The sequence below is a fragment of the Lygodium microphyllum genome, chromosome 1 (assembly GCF_053477565.2).
Source record: "Lygodium microphyllum isolate KBCC chromosome 1, Lygodium_microphyllum_v1.1.10, whole genome shotgun sequence".
Classification (NCBI taxonomy): domain Eukaryota; kingdom Viridiplantae; phylum Streptophyta; class Polypodiopsida; order Schizaeales; family Lygodiaceae; genus Lygodium; species Lygodium microphyllum.
Window position 1 is genome coordinate 28763743 of NC_141135.1, and position 23714 is coordinate 28787456.

The following is a 23714-nucleotide window of genomic DNA, read 5'->3' on the forward strand; positions in this document are numbered from 1 at the left end:
ATTGTTATTCATGAATGACCTCTAGTCTCAAATTTACCCATAGTTTGATGCCATAATAAGGACAAGATCTTCCATGTCAAAAGGTCGATTTTGATTGGAGTCTCTCTACTTTATCATAGGATCTTGTAAGCTCCTAATTATGCAATGAGAAACCCTATCTTATCCATGGATCAACAGTGGCTTCATTTGACATCCATGATAACCACAAAGGTTGAAGGTCCGAATTTTCATTGGTTAGTCATGAAACACATGGGTTGGACTCAAAAGCCAGCAATGATCCTAAGAAAGAAGTGGACCTTCTCTAAGGGGATGATCCTAAGGACTCTAACTATTGAATCATGTATACTTCATGCTCTAATGGTGAGAAAATGTTGAAGAGAAGAGGAGGAATGGGAGGAGAACTCTCTCTCTCTCTCTCTCTCTCTCTCTCTCTCTCTCTCTCTCTCTCTCTCTCTCTCTCTCTCTCTCTCTCTCTCTCTCTCTCTCTCTCTCTCTCTCTCTCTCTCTCTCTCGCTCTCTCGCTCTCTCTCTCTCTCTCTCCTAAGAATGGCAAGAGAATTGGATACAACCGTTGTATAACGGAGGAGATCGCAATTTGCTCACAAACTACCACACGATTATGGTCAGTTCAGCCATGGCAAAGCTATTCAGCACTATCTCGAAAATGCAATTGAGTAAATGGGCAGAAAGTAATAACAAAACAAGTAGGTTTTCGCCCTAGTCATAACACCATAAACCATTTGGTTACTTTACCTATGCTTGTGGATGAGAGTCCGCTTGAGGGAGCAACCTTGTATTGATGTTTTGTGGATTTTAAGAAGGCTTTTGACACCGTACCAAGGGTTGGCTTATGGCAACGAATGCAAGAATTAGGGGTCCCAAATGATCTATGCATGGGAATTTAGAGGATATATCAATGAGTGGTGTGCCACCTCAGAGGTTGCAATGGGCTGTCACAAGTATTTGAGAGTAATATGGGAGTCAAACAAGGTTGCCCACTCTCCCCTACATTATTTGGTTTATGCATTGATAAGCTAGAGGAAATACTTCTCACAGCTATGAATGAAGAGGAAGCCAAAAGCCCGCATATTGGTATGTTTGCCATCTTGCTCCTGCTTTATGTAGATGATGTGGTCTTCTTTACATATACCAGGGAATGTATGCATCAGTTCATGGGGATTCTTGAATGGTTTTGTCAAGATAGTGGTTTGATGGTGAATGTAACAAAAACAAAGCTAATGGTTGTGTGCACCAAGCAATCAAAGACCCCACCAAAAGTACACTATGCGGGACAGTCTATAGAGGTAGTATCTACTTTCAAATACTTGGGGATTGAGATACCTGCAGACTACAGATGGCATACATATGTGGAGTGGCGATTAGCGGCAGAGAAAAGCAAGTATTATCACTTTGAAAATGATTGTAGTCATATAGATACTAAATGCTAGAAAATACGTTGTATGATTTTTAATGCATATGTTCTACAAAATGTTCTACAGATGGTATTAAATGGAGTGGAAGTATGGGGAGGGAGCATCTCTTCATCTGCATGGAACGACATTGAGAAGCTGCAGAAAGCTTTTATTCGTAGACATTTGGGCATCAAAAGCACCACACCATATGTACTTATGCTTTTGGAAATTGGTTGTCGACCAATTGAGGTACATGCTATGATCTGAGTACTTAGATCTGCCACCCGAGTACGTCAAATGGATGATAGTAGGCTCCCCAAACAGGCATGGGATGCTAGCAATGCCTACAAAAAACATGGAAAAGTAAAGTGCTTTCAACAAGATGGGCGCTAGATATGCAAAAATGGTTTAAAGGGTGGGGAGTGGATAGATATCTAGATATGGCATCCGAAGATATATGCATGGACACATTTCAATCAGACCTCTTACGAGCGTACCAAGCAAAACATCAAAGCAAGGGACCAAATGGCAAACTTGCTTATTACAGTATGCATATCTATCCTTCATGTTGGGAATCCTACATGCAAGCAGAGGCACACGCGTAGCCATACATAGCCAATTCGCTCTCAATGGTATTTAGATGGAGTATTGCACGACTTCGAACTCGATCACACACTTTATTGATTGAGACAGGTGCATGGAGTGGACAGGCAAGAGAGACGAGGTTATGCAAGCTGTGTGGACTACATAGTGTAGAATCAGAGGAGCACATGATTATGACATGCCTAGTATATGCACACATACGAGCTGACTTTGATATCCCTTTACAGAGGCCACTTCACCAATTTTTGACCACTACTCCTATATCAAAGTTAGGGGCTCTCATCACCCGCATGTTACGTTTTTGGGAGAACCACGCTGCATTGATCGTTCTTTCACCATAGCTACCCTTTCCTACCACAAGGGAGGAGAATTATTGTATATGTGGAAAGGCCCCATGGGTCATAATTTGGCCTTCCGTGGACGATAATAAACTACTCTCTCTCTCTCTCTCTCTCTCTCTCTCTCTCTCTCTCTCTCTCTCTCTCTCTCTCTCTCTCTCTCTCTCTCATATATGAGCTTAAAAGAATACATTGGTTTCACAAGTTAAGAAGCTCATTTATGCATTAGCATGAAAGATGATAATGTATAAGGGTAGTGTGTATCTATATAGCACTCGACCCATACCTATGATCTAAGGGGTCTCTTGCATACAATTAGCCTCATATCAAAGCTATTTTGAGGCATTGAGTAAGGCATTATATTCTACATGCTTGGTTAGTTGTGCCGCTTAAAAGTTTTGGGGCATGGAAGTTGTAAATATGAGTATTTACAAGCTTGTAGGCATATTGTATGCAATCTTGATTCAAATTTGGGGGGATGGGCTAAAGTCTTGTTGTTAACACCAATTTTGGGGGTGAGAGCTTAAGTCCTAACTTTTTTATCAATAGCCTTGTTTGTAAATCAACTCAATATGATGTGTTTGTGCTATGCCGAGCCCACTTGAATTTTCAATTGGTCCCCTTTGTAGGGTTACCAAGGAGGAAGGTCTAGTTTTCATTTGGCTCACCAATTATCCTTTATGTTTATAGAAATAATGTTAGTGTGGCTACTCTTTAAAGAAATTTTTTATGTCTTACCTTAGGAAAAAACTCCCATACTCAAGAATGGTACCAACCATTCGTAAAATTGAGCAACAAAGTGTATATTAAATGATCATTTTACATATACATGCTTACAGGGATTTTTTATATTACTATTAGTTAATAATTACTTGGACATTTGAAAAGGATATGTTTTGTTGACTCATGTGTTGTACAACAATGAAGAGTTTATTACTTATTTTGTTAAGAGCTTGGTTGCCCATATTATTGCTTGGTTTTCTTTGAAACATGGTTAGTGTACCTCACACTTCCAAACAATGAATTTAGCTTATTTGCATTACAATTGTAGTTATTAAGACATAATTTTTTTGAAACTTTTTGAAGGTGTAAGTCCATTTTGTTAGTTAATGTTGCAATGTTTTCTTTGGATTTACACACCCAAACACCCTCAAGAGGGAGCATCCCCTCCAAATATTAGGCATGAAACAATGAGAGCATCTCCTATGGGCACCAAGGATAATTCATGATCCAAACAAACAACAAAGCTTGATTGGAGTTTGATCCTCCTTCTTAGGCTACCCGCCAAAGAGGAGGGTTTCCTTGAGTGTTCAGTGAACATGAGTCCCAATTGCACAAACATTCCATGTGAACTCCTGCCCATGATGCACCTTATGGGGATTGAACTCATAACCTCTAGCCATCATGTTGGGAAGAATGTTACAATAATTAAGATCATGTACACACACAACTTGTGTGTAACATTTGATTTATATATTCTAGGGCAAAGATTGATGTAATAATATCGAGCATGTTTGCAACTAATCTATGATATATCCAAAACATGAAAACCAAATTGAAAAGAAATATTTTGTATTTCATTGGCCATGCCCCCTCAAGCCATTACAAAATGGCATTATGTTTTCAAGAATGAAAGATAGTGAGAAGAATTTATTATTAGAGCCTACCATTGGAAGAGCAAAGAGAAGCCACATGTGCATTTCATTTGCATATTCTAATATGGAAGTCAAGTACATCATCATCTATGTGATTGCACATGATCAATGGCCCAAGATAACTATATACATATGTGGCCCAAGATGACTATGTGACAATTTGTACACCTTATCTACGCATGCATATGTATCCTTTGGCATGTACATTTGATTTTTTTTTTTACAAGTTGAATTTATAATTGTATGGTTTATTCATCATTATGTTTGTAATGAGGATTGCAAATTGTGGTATTAGAGGTCATTGTCAGGTGGAAGGATTCAATTTTCCATAGCTTTATTCCACATTAGATAAAAGATCATGACAAGGCTATAGAAAACCAAAAATGTTTTAGTGTAGGGACCTTATTTAGTAGGATAAAACTAAAGACCCCTTAGCAACAAATTTAGATTAAGACCCATCAAGAATTCAGGGTTTCCTTGAAACCCATCTTTTGTCTTCTCTCTACCTTTTTGTAGCCAAAGTAAAAATCCATGTATTGCACAAGAGTTTACATATCCCTCTTTTCTTTTTTATGTTACTATTTGTGTAGTTCTTGTTAAAGAGGGTGTACTACATGATCTGGTTATGTCCTTAAGCTTAAGTTTATGCTAGATTTATCTATAAAACCATTGAAAGATCTCCAACAAGTTTTTTGCTTTGACTTTTCCACCTCCATGTCTTGTGTGTCTAAAATATTTTATTATTATCTGACAATGTTAATTTTTCATGCATTGAGTTGAGCATATAGAGAGACTTCCATATTGCTTAATGAAACATGGAGCATAGCTGTATAAAATTTGATACACAATTGACCAAAAATTAAATTTAATTGGAAATCTTACATGAGTTAGTCAATAAAGACACATAACAATGTAAGTTTCTTACCATATCTTAAGTGAAGCGTTGATCACCCCAAGCTTCTATCATTGCCTTTTGAAAAGTTTTGATTAGTCTTTTTGAAGAGTTTCATATCATCATCTTGCCATATAGTTTTGTCCCAATCAAAAAATATTTATCCAATGTTTTTAAACTCTATCTTTTCTATTTTGAGCATGTCCATTATCAATATGATCTTTAACAACATTATGCAAAGGTCTCTATTGATTGTAAGTAATAATTCAGACACTTTCTTTAGAGTTTATTTTACCAAGTTTCCATGAAAGCCCAAAAAACTCCTAGCTTTTAGCCCACCAATAGATGGTTTTTTGGAGACATGAATTCCATCCTTAAAGTTTACACTTCAATATCTCACTTTCATCTAGCTTAATATAAACTTGGCTACTCCTTATGCCTCTTCTAAAGATAGATTATAGAATTTGATCATCAAGCAACAGCATTGCATAGTATTCAAGTTTAAAAAAATCTTGTTCAGTTCATTGAAAAGAATCTCTTTTTTCTTATCCTTCAAATTGGCTCTCATATGAAAAGGATCATCTGAAAGCTCCATCACTTTACCATTGATTCTTTGTCAGATAGTCTTTACCAAAGATGGTCTTAGAAGAAAACAATTGTGTACTTGACCTTGTTTCATATTTCATTGCATTAGCTTAAAGTTTTGTGTATATCCATCTCAATTAATACCAATACTCTCCAAAGTCTTTTGCACCTAAGTTTTACCCAAAAAATTATGTTTGCAAAGGAATTTAAGCATTGTCTCTTTACTTTTGTCAATTTCTTCCCTTCAAAATAACCTTTGGAACTGCTAAAGGCACAATATCATAATAAAAGTAAGAAGCTTTTGAAGTCTCTCTCTCTCTCATAGATATTTGGTTGAACAAGAAACCTAAACAAGTATCAGTATCACAAATCAAATATAACGTTAAACAAAGCCTTATTGAACAGTTTTCGTATAAAAAAGAGTATATTATTACTCAAGTTCTTTTTATTGAAGTCATCTCCTCCTCATTTGAGATTTTTAATGTTCTTGGGAGTTTTTTATCATTTTTAAAGACCTAAAATGTTTTTTCTTCATTGATAAACTTTGATGTATTTCTCCAATGAATGCATCTTTTATTGACAATCATGTAGTATCTGCAACTCATCTTTATGTTTTGTTAGTAAGTGATTCTCCAATCTTAGAACATCTCTCTCTAAAACAAGGTTGAGTGTATACCCTTAAGAACCATTATAATCATTACCAAGAAACCTCATCAATAGTAAGAAATTGTAAAATGCAAGTGTGCTCATTTTGATAGGATCTTTGAGATATAACCTCCCATCTGACCAAAGATCAAAGATGTTTCTTTTCATGGACTCTCAATGTATGCTTCATGGACTTCAAAACAGTGTTGGATTCCTAATAGATTCACATTTACTTTGGAGCTAATTATGAAGATAATAAAGAGCTCTTTTACCAAAAATATAAAGACCATTGGATGATTGATCCATAGTAAGGATGTGACTTGAATATCACTTTTGAAAAAAATTGTGAATTTGAAAAAGAAAAAATCATGAGGAAGACATTAAGCAAGGAGAAGAAGAAAAGAAGAGGGCAATGAGAATGGAGACAATCAAAAGTTGAAAATTTTTTAGATTAAATATTCATTGTCACGTATATGATAAAACAATTTGGATCTTTATTTTGTCAATTATCACTTTTATGGAGGCCTAGATTTTAGGCTTGATAGAAGCCACAAGAATGTTACAATTATGATATTTCACAATTTTAGATGTGCTTATTTATTAAAAAATAGGCATTTGAAAAACCACCAAAAAAAAATTGCCAAAAAAATTCTCTTCTAGGATTTCTTACAAGGATGTTTTGAGACCTCAAAACTCCCCTAATGTTTGTATCTATGACTAGTACTAGTAGCAGTCTGTGGAGGGGCTAAAGGCCACATGTGTCTGGCTGCTTGCATTGATCTTGTACTTACTGCCAGTGCACTTGTATATTGCAAGTGGTGATTGCCCATCACTATCACTTTATTCCTTATTCTTTTTATGACAATAGAATAAGAGAAGGCATGTCACACCTTCTGATTGTTGGAGTTCCCACATATCATGTTGCTTTCTCTTCTTGCTCCAACCTCCATAGCTCTTGCTTCTTGCTTCTACTTGTGCTCTCATTATTGCTCAATCCTTCCATTTTTCAACCGGTATTAGAGTAGGCATTCAAGGAGCTTCATTGACCTTCATTTTAGCCTGAGAATAGAGCTTCAACTAATCTTTCATGGTAGCCTCACTTCAATCTATTTGAGGTAAACGTCAACTCCCCTTCCTTCCCAACTTGTTTCTAGCATTTGGAGCACCTTTTCCAATTGTCAAGTGACCCCAAAGGTCAAGCGCAATAGGGAAACCCTCCCAGGAATAGCCCCACAATCGGCATTGCAATTTTAGGGTTTGTTCCTGCTCTGCCTTCATCGGCCATTGCTCCCTGGTCCTTCTCCTACTTCTTGCTCGGTATTCAGGAGTTCTTCCCAGCTTCTTTGACCCCATCTTGAGCACCATTTGAGAATTTATAAGTCAATTGTTGATACATAGCTTAGGACAAACTATTATTTAGTTGGAACATCATACATTCGATTGTTTAATGTTGCACAGATGCTTATGGATCAAGTTTATGATGCCCAAATAAGGTATTGATACAAAGAAAAGCTTATTTGATCAATTAGAACTTGTTCAGCTCAACATTTGGAAGGTTTACTACTATAATACCCTATGGGCAATAAGCATACATAGTGAATGCTTATGCACTTGATGTCTATATGCTTTCAAGGTATGCCACATCATTGTATTGATGCTTGCCACCACTGATACATAGGCATGGATATGCCTATGTTGAGCCTTCAGCTTTGATGTTGAACTTGGATATTTGCATATTTTAAGTGGCTACTTGCTTTGGAGCTTTATTAATTATGAACTTGGCCACTTATGTTTTGTATATGCTCCTAAATGTGCATTTGATGCTTTTTGGGTTCCCAAATGCTATGGCACTTATGTCTTGATCTTGCATTGTTCTTTGATATTCCAGATTTTATTCTAGTGGGAGTACATTGGCATTTTCATTGTAGAGCTTGGCTTATTAGAGGTAGTGGAAGTCTCTTGCCTATGTCTATATGCTTAGCTGGTTTATGCATACATTGTCCTTGTAGACTTGATCAATGTGGGTTGATCTATATTTGATTTCTAAACCTAGTACTTCCTCCTATCAAACAAGTTTGTTAGCTTTGGATGCAAGCTTGGCTATGTACTTGAGCTTCATTATTCATGTGTAGTGAGTTAGTTGCAAATTGGTGGATCTCTGTTGCTTTTGGAGATCTCTTATGTAAATTAGCTTATGTACATGTTACTCTTTGCTTGGGAATGCATCTATGTATCTAACATCTTAGGTCTTTGATAGTATTCGATGCATTGGTAGTATGCTCCTTCTTGACACTGCTAGTTGCATTTTATATCCCAACTACTACCTAGATTTTTTGTGGCAATGGAAGCTTGTCATTTTGGTCTTTTGCTTACAATTGCATACACTTTTACTACAATTTTTTGGACATCCATGTTGAAATTTAGTTTTTGAGTCAATTTATTGAGAGCCGACACTTGGTTTAAGCACCATAGTGCATTCATTTTGTGGACAACCATAGATTCTATTGCACCCCACCTCTTATATTCAATTTTGGGCCGATTTTGCAACCGTCATTATTATTACAATAGCCCATTCACTCTTTGCTTTGTAGTTACAATGGCATCTATTTCAAGTGCTTCTAGGGATAGCGTCATTTTCAAACAAGTTGGATGGCAACAATTTCAATTATTGGAAGACCCATATATGGCAAGTTTTGGTTCAAAAGAAGCAAGTTAGACCATTGAAGACTAAAGAGATAAAGCCCAAAGAGTTTGATAGAGACTTGGGCTAATATTGATGACTTATGAAAGTTCACTACTATATTGTCTTTGTCAAAGTAGGTTTACTTTAATGTCATTGAGATTGTGGTGCTTGGGGGTTATGGAAAAAAATATGCAATTTCCAGCCAACTTACCTCGTAGGATCACCTTTAAGGAAAATGTCGAGGCTATATTCTTGCTTGTTACCCTCCCTGAATCTTGGGATACTTTCTACACTACCATACCTACAAATGCTCTTGCATATGGTTTTAGCCTCAAGGACTTAGAGGGTGTCTTGCTTACTAAGGAGGTAAATAGAAAAATATTGATGCAACCCTCGCCTCTCATGCACTCATTGTTAAAGGCCATAATGATGGCAGATATGGTAATGACTACCATTGTAAAGATGCACAACAAGGGACATCAAATTCTAGATCTCGTGGGCAGGATCACACTAAACATGTGACCTCCGATCATATTCGATCATAGTACCATAAAATTCACCAAGATAGGAAAGATAAAGGAAAGGGAAAATTGCAAAATAATGATAAGACTTTGGATTATCATAGCATCACAAAGTCTACTGTCAAGATTGAGATTAATGCATTGGAGTATAGTCTTAATGAATATATTTTGGTTGTTTCTTCCCATGATGTCCAGTTGACTAACACTCAGCCATTCTTCTCTCAATGTTGGCTACTTGATTCAAGGGCTTCCTTTCATGTGACCCTGCATCATGCTTAGTTCTATACTCATCATCTTATAATACATTCTGTGAGACTTGAAGATGACTATAAAGTCAACAAAGAATTGGATTTCTGCGATCTTCAAGGGCTAGTCCTTTAATACTCCAAATGGCTCCACTTTCATTCCATCGGCTAGGGTGACATTGAACCTAGCATTCTCAATAGGTGGGTTACCCCAATCCTGGAGTATTGCATGGCTCAACACACTAACTCTTGCTCATGTATCCACAATTCCCTTTCTTATGGTGTCTCCTAGAGCTAGGACCCGTAAGACTACATGCATTTCAATGCCTTCCCAAAAAGCATTAACGTGTAAGGACTTTGGCACTGAGTGTAGCATCCGGCTGGGTATTTGAGTTACCGCATCATTATCATGTAGATCAGCTGCCCCTTGATCCATTGGTCCTTCAACCCACTGCTTCAATTCTTGCCATAGCATCCGATGTTGCCTAAGCAAATCTCCTAGGCTTAGAGTCATTGAGGTAGTCACTAGTGTGGTGAGGAGGTCATTGATTGTTTGCCTCTCTCCTAACTTTGTGTTTCTTGGCCAATGGCACTGACTAGTTTGTTGGCTCATAGCATGTAGGCTTTTTTTAAGCCATACAGCTTATGGTATAGCCACATTCCTTGACTTTGGTCGTGGAGACAAGGCTAGGATGCTTATGCTTGAGAGATCATCAATCTCATCAAACAATATGGGCTCAGCATTAAGTACTCCTGGGCTTCTTTTACCCACTCCTTGACCTTTTTGATAGCCTGGAGTTGGCACTTCGGATTGGGGTACTCCTCGATCTTTGCACTCCCCTTCTCGGCCATCTTTGGAGCTGATGTTTCTACTTCTATGTCTGTCACCTTTTTTCCAGCAGGTAGTGTCTTGACACTCTTGGTTTTTAGTGTGACCTTTGCACCAGCTCTCTTTCTTCTTCAACTACGGCTCTTCTTTCCAATTGAGGCTGCATCTAAGTTGTTGGGTCTAGGCAATGATATGTCGGTCTGCTTTGCGGGTGTAAAGGGAGCTCTCGCTCAACTGCCAAGACCCATAGACTTCTTATTCCTTCAAGTGAGCACTAATGGCTACCTCTCACATAGCCAACGCGCTATCCCTCTCTATGAGTGTAGTGAGCTTACCTTGATGCCTGATTGAGTTTCTTCCTCTCTCAAACACTCTGATAGCTCCACAATTCGTGATGCAAGCTCAAGCATCCTCAAGCCTCTTCCTCCAAGCTCCATCTTCCATAGCCATGCACGAGATGAGAGAAGAGAATAGAAGAGAAGAAGAAGAGAGGAGATGGTGGAGGGCTTCACCTCCAAGATCCCTCACCCTCACACACTCACTCCCTCACACTCCCTCCCTTAAGCACTCACAAGCAAGCAAGTAAGAGAAGAGAAGGAGAGAAGAAGAAGAGTCCGCTTTGCCACACACCAAAGAATGATCTCTCCATTTACTTTTCAACTTTATATACAAAACCCTAAATCCCTTTTGGGTGGTCATCTCCTTATCCCCTTTTTTACATGGCCTAGGCCCTTTTTCCCATTGTCCTCCTATCTTCCTAACTTCCTTCCTACCACCCATCTACCTTTATAATTTGCACAAGAGGGAGCTTTGCACTCTTTTACACAGTTTTCGGGGTGCCTTGTATTTAAAAATGCACTTTTTCCTTTGACTTGATTTTTTAGGCTACCCTTAGGCTTTTAGTCGTCCTCCTTCCTATCTCTTCCATTGTGTTTGATTTCCTCCTGAGCTACCTCTCTTAGGTCACTTGCACTTTTCCACTTTTTTGCTTTCCTCTTGTGCTGAGGTTAATATTACCCCCCCTCCTAGTTTAGTGCCAGTCCCATGGCACTGATGTCTAGTAGTTGGAAGATGGGATGTGTGTAGCCAGATGGCTTTTTTGAGTTGGTATACAAGCCCTTACGGGGGATGGTGTTGGATGGACCAACCCTTGAAATTGAAGATGTAGTTGGGGAAGGTCTCTCTTTGATGCTAGCCTTGCATGGATCTGTCTTTTAAAATTGAATATGGTGTTGGACGGATCCCTCTAGGAGATTGGCGGACGAAGGGATCTGTCTTTGAAATTTAAGATGGTGTTGGACGGATCTGTCTTCTTGTCCTTCGCGGCTGCTATGATGTGATCTGAACATGGCTTTCCCTACTCCCTTCAAGTTTCCTTATCCCTTTAGCTTTGTCCATGTAGAGTTCACCACTTGCACCGAAGGAAACATGCATGCCTTATAAAATGAATTACATTGTGCCTCACACTTTCCTTGATTGCGAGAGCATTTGGAGGGCCTCCCTCATCCTTGAGAGAGCTTTGCTAGAATATTCGGTGCTTATCTCCTTCCTCAAGAGAGAATTCTTCATCCTTGACAGGGCCTCCCTCATTCTTGAGAGGACCTTGCCAACGTAGTTAGAGCTCCCTCTTTTTCTAAGCTTTTCGTCTCCTGTACTGTTCCAAATGAGCTTCTTCATTCACTTTTTGACTGGGATTTGCCTACATGGTGACATTGTCGCATAAGATGACCCCCATCTTAGGTGAGTGCTAGTTCCAAGACACTTGTGGTTTTGATCTGATGAAGGTTCGATGAGAAAGGGCTGACATGTAAGTCGATGATGACGGGGTCTCAAGGAAATTGGTATTGGGAAGAAACGGATTGCCCAATTAAGGTGGTGGAGGCCGAGAGCGCATTGCATGGATGATGGAGCCTCCAAAGTTGGAGGATTGAAGCCTTGTTTGTACCTAAAAAGAAAAGAAGGTGCACTACTTGGGGGTGTGCCTGCTTTGCCATGTGGTGCATTAAGCTTATGCAAGTGGGACTAGGAGTTGGGTCAGTAAGCCTAGGTGTTGTCCCACACTTGAGGACCCAGTTTGTACATAAGGGAGGTGTGAAGAAAAGAAAAAGAATGAGAAAGAGAAAGAAATAAAGAAAGGAAAAGAAAGCAAAGATGAAAAGCAAAAATCACAACGAGCAGCAGTTTACCCCACATAAGCCACTATCACCTAGGGGTTCTCAAGTTAGGTACATCCATTGGCTTCAGTCAACCGCTCCATCCCTAACCCCCTAGCCTCATTTTGATCCCCCACTTCACGCTTAGGGAACATCAAGGGTAGGACATACATAGGGAGGTAGCACTCTCCTATGGTTAGACCTGTCACCCTAAGCATCACACCGGATCTCCATCTTTCTTTGTTGGTTGCTCTCCAGTCGCAGAATTATGAATAGTTTCACTAAAAATAAGTTTATTGGCTTGAAAAAAAAATTGAACCAATCCTTTAGCCTGGCAACCTATACTATTTTTGCTACCTCCAGCGACCTGTTGCAACTAACTTCATATTCAAGATGAAACAAGACAATTATGCCAGATAGTAAGGAATTACAAGTTTTCTGCACTAGATTCCCAATAGATCTTATTCTATGCACCAAATCTAGTCCACTTTAAGCATCCTTCATAGATATTTTAAACATATTGAGCTACTATTTAGGATCCAACTATCTTGGCAACAACACATTAAGGATGGATGGATATTTACACTTGTTTTTTAGATGTCTCAACAGCCTCCCTTTCCTCTATCTAAGTGACGTTAGCATATTGAGGAAGGCACATTGCTGGGCCTCGAAACTCATGTGGATGGCCACTGCTTTGCTTTCAACCAATACTTTGTCTTTCTCCACCTGAGCTAGACGGTGCGCCAAGGTTTTAACTCTTATTTTGTTCTGATTGGCCCATTCTTATGCTCTCCTCTTCATGTCCTCAAGGCTTTCCCCCTGGCTCTGAGCTAGCATTGTCATCCTCCGTTCTTGATCTTCCATTTCTCCTCTCAGTTTTTTCTGATCTTCCTATGCCAAGGCTACCTCTTGTGTCAATTTTTCCACCTCTTATTTGTATCTTGCAAATTTTCATAAAGCCCCACAATCTCTTTGTTGTGTCTTCGTAGGTGCCGTATGGCCTCTGTTTCTTCATCCAGTGTCTTAGCTGCCATTCAGCTTCCATCTCCTCTTTAGCCCCCATAGCTGCTCCTTCAACTCATTAATTTCCCTTTGGGCCATGGCTATTTGGCATGTTTTCTCCAACTGGAATGCAGCCATGGCCTCCTTTTCGACTTCAAGCTCTGCCTGCTATTTTCTTTTCTTCCTTGGCTTTTTCCAACTGCGACAGTAGCTGTTTTACGTATTCATCGTATTCCTTAGCTGGTAGCTCTCTCATGGATATAGAGGTGGTAGAGGCTTCCACCTTCTGCCTCTTCGGATCTTGATTGGACTCGGCACGGTCTCTTGGTCCCTGTCACTGGGGTACCCTCTCTAATCCCTTGCGTCATGGTTGGCACTAGGGGTACCCTCTCTAATCCCTTGGGTCATGGATACAGAGGTGGTTGTGACTATGGGCATGGTTGGCACTAGGAGGGTAGGAATGGGCATGATTGGTTCCTTGCCCTTGCCTTCTTTTAGAGGAGGCGGTGTGATTTTCGGCACAAGGGTGCTCGAGCTTGGCCCTTCCTCTCTTGGCGGGCTCATGGTGTTCAACTCATCTCTCCTGCTCTACTGCTCTATTGATCGACGCGTAGCTAGAGCCATATCCTCATCCTCCTTTCTTTTTAGCTCCACCTCTTCTTCGGTTTCCTTCCTTTTTCTCTCCTTCTTCGACCTTCTCGATTCTTCTCTCAACCTTTCTGCCTCTTCTTATGCTTTCTTCTTCCTTTCTTATTTGGTCTTTTTAGACTCCCTGCGAGCCCTCTACAAATCTACTTTTTCTTTTTTTCTCCTTTCTTCTTCCCTTATTCCTTGTGAAGCTTTCACCCTTTGCTCCTTGCACCTCTGTCGACTAGTTTGCAGCTCTCCTTCCCCTTCATCATTAGTCTTTGTCTCTTCACTTGTTTGCGTCTACTACTCTTGTTGAGGAGGTGATCTAAGTGGTGTCTCTCCAACTCCTTCTTCTTCTCCTTCTCTCTACCTTTGCCCCAAGGCTTCTCTAATAATGGCCATAAGGACCCCACTGAATCCAATGGTTGAGGCCTTAGAAGATGAGGCTTTCCTTTTGGCCTTGGTAGCTGGGGACTCTCCTCCTGTTGGCCCTCCTCCTATTGCCAGGGCCTTAGACGAGGTCTCGATGGTCTTTCTCATGAAACCATTGAGATTCACCTCATCCAGTGATCGTGTTGCAATGCTCTCTAGCAAAGGGACATTAATGCAGCTCATGATGGTGTTGTATCTCTGACTAGAGAGCAACGTGTGTATCATTTTTGCTTGGAGTTGAATCTCAGGGTCGGGGATATCTGCCAAGCTAATGCCATCATTGGTATGGACCTTTATCTTGTCCACTCCCAGCATGGTGTACACATCTCTCTTTGGCTTCCATTCCACCTCATTGGCCAATCCCAGGGCCCTTTCCACCAGGTTTGGGGATAGCTCAATCTGTACTTAGCAAGTTGCTTCCCCCTCTCCCACGGTGACGGTGCCACAGTTCCTATTAAAAGTTATTAGAAATTTCGCACAGTGGATATAATCGACTCCTTGGCTCACTACTTCCATGTATTTCTTCAATTGGTATCAGTCTATGATTTGCCTCACAGCGTGTTCCTCAATGGCTACATCCTCTAGGTTGAAGACATGCCAGAACTTAAACTGGTTAAAGGCCCGTGTTTCCACCGAAAGGCTATAATCTTCTTTTGAAAAAAGAAATTTGCCAGCCTTTTCTTGGCCTGCCATGATGGGTGCATGTCATGAAGCCATATTCACCATTAGTGCTTTTCAAAATAATTACAGATAGAAGGAAACGATTACATACTTGTTGCTAAACTGAATTGCTAGAAATATACTTTTTCCTTCGAGTAGTCTATTGATTTCAAACTTTATTGACATTTTCCTCAATCACAAGTTGTTTCATCCTTCCATTTTTGTTTTCAGGCATTGATTTGAGGTTTCTAATGTATACTTTCCTTTATTGTTTTCCTTATGTGTTTGGTTTGATTCACCACCTTACCCCCTCCCCCCTCTGAAATGAGAAGAATCCTTCCTAGGATTACAGGCTAGAGGATGAAAGGCCTTCAGCACATAATCTTAGTGTTTTACTTTCACATGAGCCAAGCATAGATATTTGGATTATATTCTAAATTAGCATAGCTGTCCGTGTCAAAAGGGTGGATGCCTACATGCGTAATGTAAGTAAGGACATCAAGCAAGAAGTCATTGGAGTCCACTCTACTAGCAGTATGCAGCTCCTCCTCGATGAGGATGTGATCTAGATAGGGATGTCCCTAATGTGTTCTTCTAGGGATTGATTACGGATGGTAGTCAACACCCTATAGGAAGTTAGAGCTACATAGGTCGAGTCATATTTCAATACCTTGATTGCATGTCGGTACTCAGCATTGGTCATTATTTGGCATCCCTTTAGCTCCCATTGTAATCGAAGAGCGTACCATTTTTGCAAGAAAGAGGAGTCATTGCCAACAAGCTATTTCAACTCCTCGATTTCTTAGTCTCTGTGGGCCATTGTCGTGTTCTTGTTATACGAAGTAATGAGACGCTGTTTGATTGCCTGTTCTCTAGATATCTCAATGGCGATTAACTCCTCAGCTACTACGGAAGGTTTTTAACGAATACGAATTTCGACTCCTCCCAAGAGCAAGGGAGTGTGTGCACTTCCGTTGCTATAGGCTCTTCCAAAAGACCTAAGTCTAGTCGATCATAACTTTTAGCCAAGGTCATGAAAGTGGTGTCCAAGCATCTAAGGCAAGCAACCAAGTCATCCCTCGTATTTTTAGTTAAGTCCACAGGTAAGGTTAGAATTGATTGCTGCTCATAAGAGGGTCTAAGGCCAGCAGGCGATTGAGGTTTAACAGAACTAGAGAGTTCAGCAAAGCTGATGGTTGCTACTTATGGTTTGCTCCTGAGGTTGTGGCTTGGCCTCCTATTCGATGGGTTTGGTTGGAGTTGCGGGTGTCATGCTACTAGGTGCTTTTGAGATCTAAGGGGCACTAGCAGGACTCAATTTGGGCAATTTGTTAGTAGCCAGTTGCGGTTTTGGTTGATAGATTGGTTTAAGTCCTGCTAATCCAAGCTTTGAAGGTTCTATGGACTTAGCATCCTGGTTCGCTTGTAGCCTGAGTGCCTAACTTATCTGGATTTTTTGTGTGGTAAAGTTTGAGGGTGGCATTTGAGGAGTGCCTTTGGCCATCTTGGCCTTAGGCACATAGATACGGATGTTACCCTCATAGCAGCCTTGCACTTGCAATAAGGTCTTTAGGACCCATCGTGGCTTGATTGTTCATTGATACCGGTAGCTTCTTCTATGACTCCTAGGTTTTAAGTGTGGGTCCTTAGCCTTGCGAGGGCGTAGGTATCTGCTGCTAGGCAATGGTCCTCGCTATTTAGGTACTAATTTAAACTGGGGTTCATGGGCATCAGCTTTGGGTTTAGTGAATTAATGGCATTGAGGCTTGGTGGGTTGTGACGAGTCACGACCCCCCTCAGACTTGACTGGGTTTCTCTACCGATGGGTTTGTGGACTTTGATGGAGTTATGCAACCCTTACTGAAAGTTATGACAATACATATGTTGCCTATGGCGAGGTGAATTCGCAAGGACTCATAATCGACATTGCAATGAGTTTGATTTTTAAACATGCATCCTAACAGCGATTCCGTACCCGCATCTTTAGTGTTTGGGAACACATAGAAGATCATGGGCATGCTTTCAAACTCAATAGAGATGGCAACCTTGCACTTCCCCAAGAGTGCGTATGATCGGCCCCCATACGGGGCTGAGTTTGGTATTAGTGGGCTATAGCTATGGTTTGTCGATTTGAAGCCAATGATCATGAGTCAGGACATTAAAGTCAACTCCCTCATCGATCAATGCATTGAAGATGTGTGCTTGCTTGGCAGTGACCATTATGCTTAGGTAAGTTGGTTCCACAGCTTCCTCATCCTTGTCGTCTATCTCAGTGATAGTGGCCACTCGTATGTTGTGACAGGGGGCTCCAGCATTGGAGGCTCATGTAACAGGTGCGTGGGAAGGTAATACTTCTTAATGAGACTGCCATTGAAGAAGCATATTCCCTCTCCTTCCAGGGTTTTGAGTTCCACATTATTGGTTCTGTTGATGGCACGGACCCTGAAAGGCCCTAGCCCTCGAAACTTCATCTTCTGTTTATGACCCTTGCCTGAATACAAGAGTACCAAGTCTCCCTGTTCAAAATCTCGCTATTTGACATGCTTGTCAAACCAGCTTTTGTGTCTTGCCTTCTGGCATATTAGTGTGTGGGTGGCTAGGAGTTGAGTTTTTGATAGGCATTCTAGCTCAACTAAGCACTCTATCCATGCCTCCTTTCCATCCCATCTTTCTTGATGAGCAATTCTCAGGTAGAATTGCTTCAATTCTGTAGGTCAACCTGAAGGGAGTCTGACCAACTACCATTTTATAAGCCGTATGATAGGCCCACAAGGCTGCCATGAGTTTGTTATCCCAATTGCTACGCGAAGCAGAGACCACCTTGGTCAGGACATTTACAAGGATTTTATTCGTACTGGCTATTTGCCTCAGGGTAGTATGGTGAGGGTTTCTGATGGATGATCAACTACCATTTTATAAGCCGTACGATAGGCCCACAAGGCTGCCATGAGTTTGTTATCCCAATTGCTACGCTAAGCACAGACCACCTTGGTCAGGACATTTACAAGGATTTTATTCGTACTAGCCATTTGCCTCAGGGTAGTATGGTGAGGGTTTCTGATGGATGATTAGAAAGGTGGATAGGAAATGAGCTATCACTTCATTGATGAAGTGTGTGCCTTGGCCACTAACAAGTTTGATGAGGCAGTCGAATTGTGAGATCACATGCTTCCATAAGAACTTAGCAATGGTTCTAGCGTCATTCTTTCTCATAGCTCGTGCTTCTACCCACTTCGTGAGATAGTTTATGGCAACAATGATGTATTTTGCTTGTGAGTATTGTGCTACAAGACTTATTGGCCCAATGAATTTGGTTCCCCATTTCTCGAATGGTTGCCTTGCAATGATTGGACTTAACTCCATTTTGTCCTTGTAAACTGGTACCTTGGTCCTTTGGCACTCATCACAGTGCTTTACAAATCATGTTGCATCTCAGAAAAGAGTAGGCCACCATAGGTGAGATTGTAGCATCTTGCGGGCTATTGTGTCTCCATTGAAATGCCCTCCTGCTATTCCACCGTGTGCCTCTTCTAGCCCATCATGCATTTCATGCTCGCACACACATCTACGCAGCAATCTGTCTTGCCCTAGCCGATAGAGTTGGCCTCCTATCAAACTGATAAGGTTGGACTTTGAGAATGAGTTGTCTAAGTCGGGGTTTTTCTATTGGTCATTAGGGAGTTTGTGCTCAAGCACTTGGACTATGTCTTCTGCCCAATAAGGCATCAAATCATCTTTAAACAAATCTCTTTCGCTAGATAGATTGAATAGATCTGCATCATGTAGTTTGTCTGCAATGCCTTGCCCAACGACTCTCTTGTGGAGATGCAAGACATGTGGTCGACCATATAATGTTGCTTTCCTTTACGTACAACCACAAAGAAGTCAAATTCTAAAAGCAAAAGTAGCCATCGAGCTATGTGTCCTATAGAGCACAGTTTATTAACAAGGTAAAGCAGGGCTTAATAGTCAACAAAGAAGGTAAAGGGCATAGCCAAAGGATAGTGCTGAAACTTCTTCACAGCAAATACCATGGCTAGCCCCTCTCTTTCCATTGTCGAATAATTCATTTTTGTATCCGTGAGTTGTCTACTGGCGAAACTCATAGGATAGTCTAAGCCGTGTTCACCAGGCTAGCACAACACCGCTCCTAAGTGAATTTAGATGCATCAAAGTGAACATGAAAGGTGATTATCCAATCTGGGGCCCATAGGATTGGTGTAGTGGTGAGAGCCTTTTTCAGTTGCTCATATGTACGCTGGCATTCCTCGGTCCATTCGAATATGATCAGCAGCTTGTATAGAGGTCTAGTGATCAATGCATAGTTCAACGCAAACTGCTGATAATACCCTGTATGGACCAAGAAGCACTGAACTTCCCTATAATCAATTGGTGGTGAGAGATCGATGATGACCCTCACTTTTGAGAAGTCGGTGGCGATGTCGTTCTTCGACACCACATGCCCTAGGATGCATCTGTGCTTCACACAGAACTAGCACTTTATAGGGTTCAGCGAGAGATGATATAGTCGCCACTGTTCAAAGACAGATCAAAGCTTGTCTACGTGCTCCTTCCTGTCCTTGAATATAGCACACATGAGCCTTTGGAAGGTAGCTGGTGCATTAGTAAACCCAAAGGTCATGACTATGTAGGCAAAGATTCCCCACTCAGTGGCAAAGGTGGAGTTAGGGTGCACTTGCACCTGATTGTACCCTAAGAAGCCATCCAAGAAGTTGTAGGCTTCTTTACTAGCTACACTTTTGAGCATGTGTTTAGTATATGGAAATGGATAATTGTCTCTCTTTGAAATGAAGGGATCTTCTAACTGAATCAAACTTGCCTAATCTAATGGAATCAACAAGGAATTGACATGGAAAAGAAGCTGAAATGTATTAACCTATAAGGAAACATGAAAGAAATGCTTGAAACAAGCTGGTGCCATGGAAACTCACCTCCATGACTACCAAGAAAACTTACATGACTTCCAAGTTCATAATGACAAAAGCCCCCTAACTTTGGCTAGGGCTACCTATTTATAGCAAACCCTAAGCCCTAGACCTCTAATCTTATTACAAAGGCTTTTAGCCTATCATTGGCCTTATTTACTTCATTACAAACCCTCCTTGCTTCAATTAGCTTTGTCCTCAAAGCTATAAATGGGAAGATACTACAATGGATGTAGCATAAAAGTTCAAAGGCACAAGTTGAAGAAGAATCCATGGTCCAAGAAGTTCATGACTATCTTCATACTACTCACACTATCCAAGAAAGGGTTGTTATAGTAAAAGAGTCATAACTTCTGAAATATAGCTCCAAATCAAACAAATGAGATGTCATTTTGAAGAATACACCTAGGAGCATCACATCCAAGCATAAATCCTTGACTTTGATGATGTTGGACCATTTATTTTTATGACATACAGCAAGCTTTATTAAACAGTGAACTCATGCTTCTTCAACTATTTCTCCCATAAACCAAATAAAAATCAATGAAGACAAGATGTCAATCTTATTTGCGGGTCAAGGGATCAAAAAGTCCATCCATTCTTCCATAGCAATCCTCCTTGATCAAATGGGAATCCATCAAAGTGATCATCATCATGAAAACAATTGCCAAAACTATCAATGACTATGCCCGGGTCAAATGGAAAAGAATAATCATCCCAATGATCCCCTAGATCAAAAGGGTAATGAACATTCTCATAATCTGCCTCATAGTCATCATGGTCAAATGGATGTAAAGGATCTTCATTTTCCAGCATATACATATCCCAATCACCTATGGGCTAATATGCATCATCAATAGAATCACCATAGAAACCAAAATTTGCATAATCATGTCCCTCTTGAAGGATAGAGGTCTCATGAAAGTCCTCCTTATGTTGCATGCTACCCTTAGTGAGGTTCTCATGAAGGTCCTCCTCATTGTCCTCATATTCTTCATCATTGTTCTCCATTTTCTCTTCTTCATTATCATCATTACCATCTATGTTGTCCACATCTGCATGTACTTGCTCTTCTTCATAGAAATCTTCAACTTGTAATGCTTTAGGTGGCTCATGTGGTACATAACCCATGTGGTTGGGCTGATAGTAACTGTCATAGCTCTCATTCCCATAATGCTATCCATAAAAATGATCATAACTACTACATTCATCCATGTCATGCTTATCATAATGGCTAACATTCTCATAGACATTACCATAGGCATCTTTATAGGCATGTTGTCCAAAGTCATGTGGATGAAACCTTGAAGGAGAAACATGATAATCATGATGAGAAGGCTGATCAAATACATCATGCTGATGTCTAAATGTATGTACATGCTGATTATAAGCAAAAGAATCTTCACAAGCATTATATCCTTGCTCAAAGTAGCCATGATAGTCATTGCTTTGGTAAGGAATACATGCGTGATATTCTTGATCAAATCTCATAAGAAACATCATCTTGTTGCTGACCAAAATGGTTTGAATGATACCCATTTTTCTCATCATGACATGAAGTATAGCATCCATTTTGTTCAAGACATCTCCCAAAATGTTGCTCATATGAGGAAGAAGTGCCACATGGTTCATATGCTGAGTTGCCATAAGATACATACTCATTCATTGAAGTATCATGACATTGCTGACCATAGTTCTCACAAGTGGAAGGAGTTGAGACATTGAAAACTGTTGTAGGTGGTAGCCATACATCAAAGAGATTAATGAGTTTGTCAATGCCCATCTTCATTTCCATAATATCGCTTGCCACACTTGCCAAATTATTCTCTACATGCATGCTGTCCCAACTATCCATAGACACAGTTTTGGCCATAACTTGATGAATACAAGTCCAAATGGAACAAATGATAGCTCTATTTTAAGCCTATGATGTCTAGCTTCAAATGAGAGTGTGTTGGGGGGTAAAGGCGCCTCTGCCTAGTCGCCCGTGTATTACTACACTGAAAGTCACCACCACTGCACACTGCAGGTGGCGGGCGCCCGTCACCGTCACTTTATTCTTTATTCTTTTAGTGACAGTTTGAATAAAGGAAGGCCTGATCACACATTGTGACTATTGGAGTTCCCATTTCTAGTCTCTCCCTTTCTTGCTCTTGCTCTCCCGCCATAGCTCTCAAGTCCAACCTTCGATCCATCGCTCCCTTTCAATTGGTATCAGAGCTTTTCTTTCCGACTCTTGAGCTTGGTTCGTGGCATTCTCAGCATCCAGTCGACTCCCTACTTGCATTGGGTCTCCTTCCCGGCAGCCATATCCGACTCCTTCGAGCTCCCGTCACTCCCCGACTTCCCGAGCACCTTCCCGACATTGTTGGGCACCTTCAAGGCATTACATCAGAGGTATTTGATCATTTTATTTAGGGTTTACTTCAGTTCTCAGGTCTCACAAGCTGTAAACAAGTTGTGGGCAGCCATAGCTCACACCTCTTGGAGCTTCCTTCACCTGGATCTTGCTTCCAGCCTATCAAGGCTTGCTGAGGCTTGGTGTAGACCTTCTTTGGCCCTCATTTGTGCCCCCTTTGGGCCCCATTGTTGACATGTGGGATAGCAAACCCCCCCAGCCAGCTCACGTTTTTTTTGCACCTATTTCAAAATCTGGCCCAAAAATCACTCTTTTTCGGGCATTCGGAACCTGATTCAAGCAAGGTAAGAGTCTAAGTTGGGGTTTTGGCATGCTTTGGACACAATGGTGATGTCGGATTTTCCAAATTCTAATGGCAGAATCTTCTACAACAGATTTCACGTCTGAGACAACATGTATTTATATGCCTATGCTTGTTTGGGCATGACTACATAACCGGTTTGATGTCTATTGCATCCCGATTGATTGGGAGATTGAAGCTACATGTAATGCTATGATTTTGGCTTGATTTTGGGGCTGGAAATACACAGTTTATAACAGTAAATGCATGCTGAATACTCTTGGGATGAAGCTATCTTTCATGCTTTGACATATGCCTATTGGTTCCAGATGCATGTCTTGGGTTATGCTATGATGTATTGATCATCGAGGGACGACTTTGAGCTTGTCATCGAATCTGGATGCTTTTGGAAGCTTGAGCTTATTTCAGCCCACACTTATTGACATTGGTATATGCTTTGACAGTGATGCTTCTTGGGTTTATGCATACCCGTTGCCTATGGCTTGATGCTCATGTCACGGTTGATTACCCTATGCATACGTTGAGCTTGAGTGCTCATTGAAGCTCCACCTTGGATGAATTTTGGATTATCTGGAGTAGTCTTAGATGTTACTTGTCTTGTCAGAGTTTGGATTGGGATGTATTTGATGTCTTACATGCTTATGAATGCTACATACGAATGCTCTACCGCCTACATGTTGGGGATGTACTATTGATGTATTGTCTTGGACTCATGTCATTGGCACTGTGTCTTGCCTTGGCTTGAGCTCTTGAGCTCGTACAT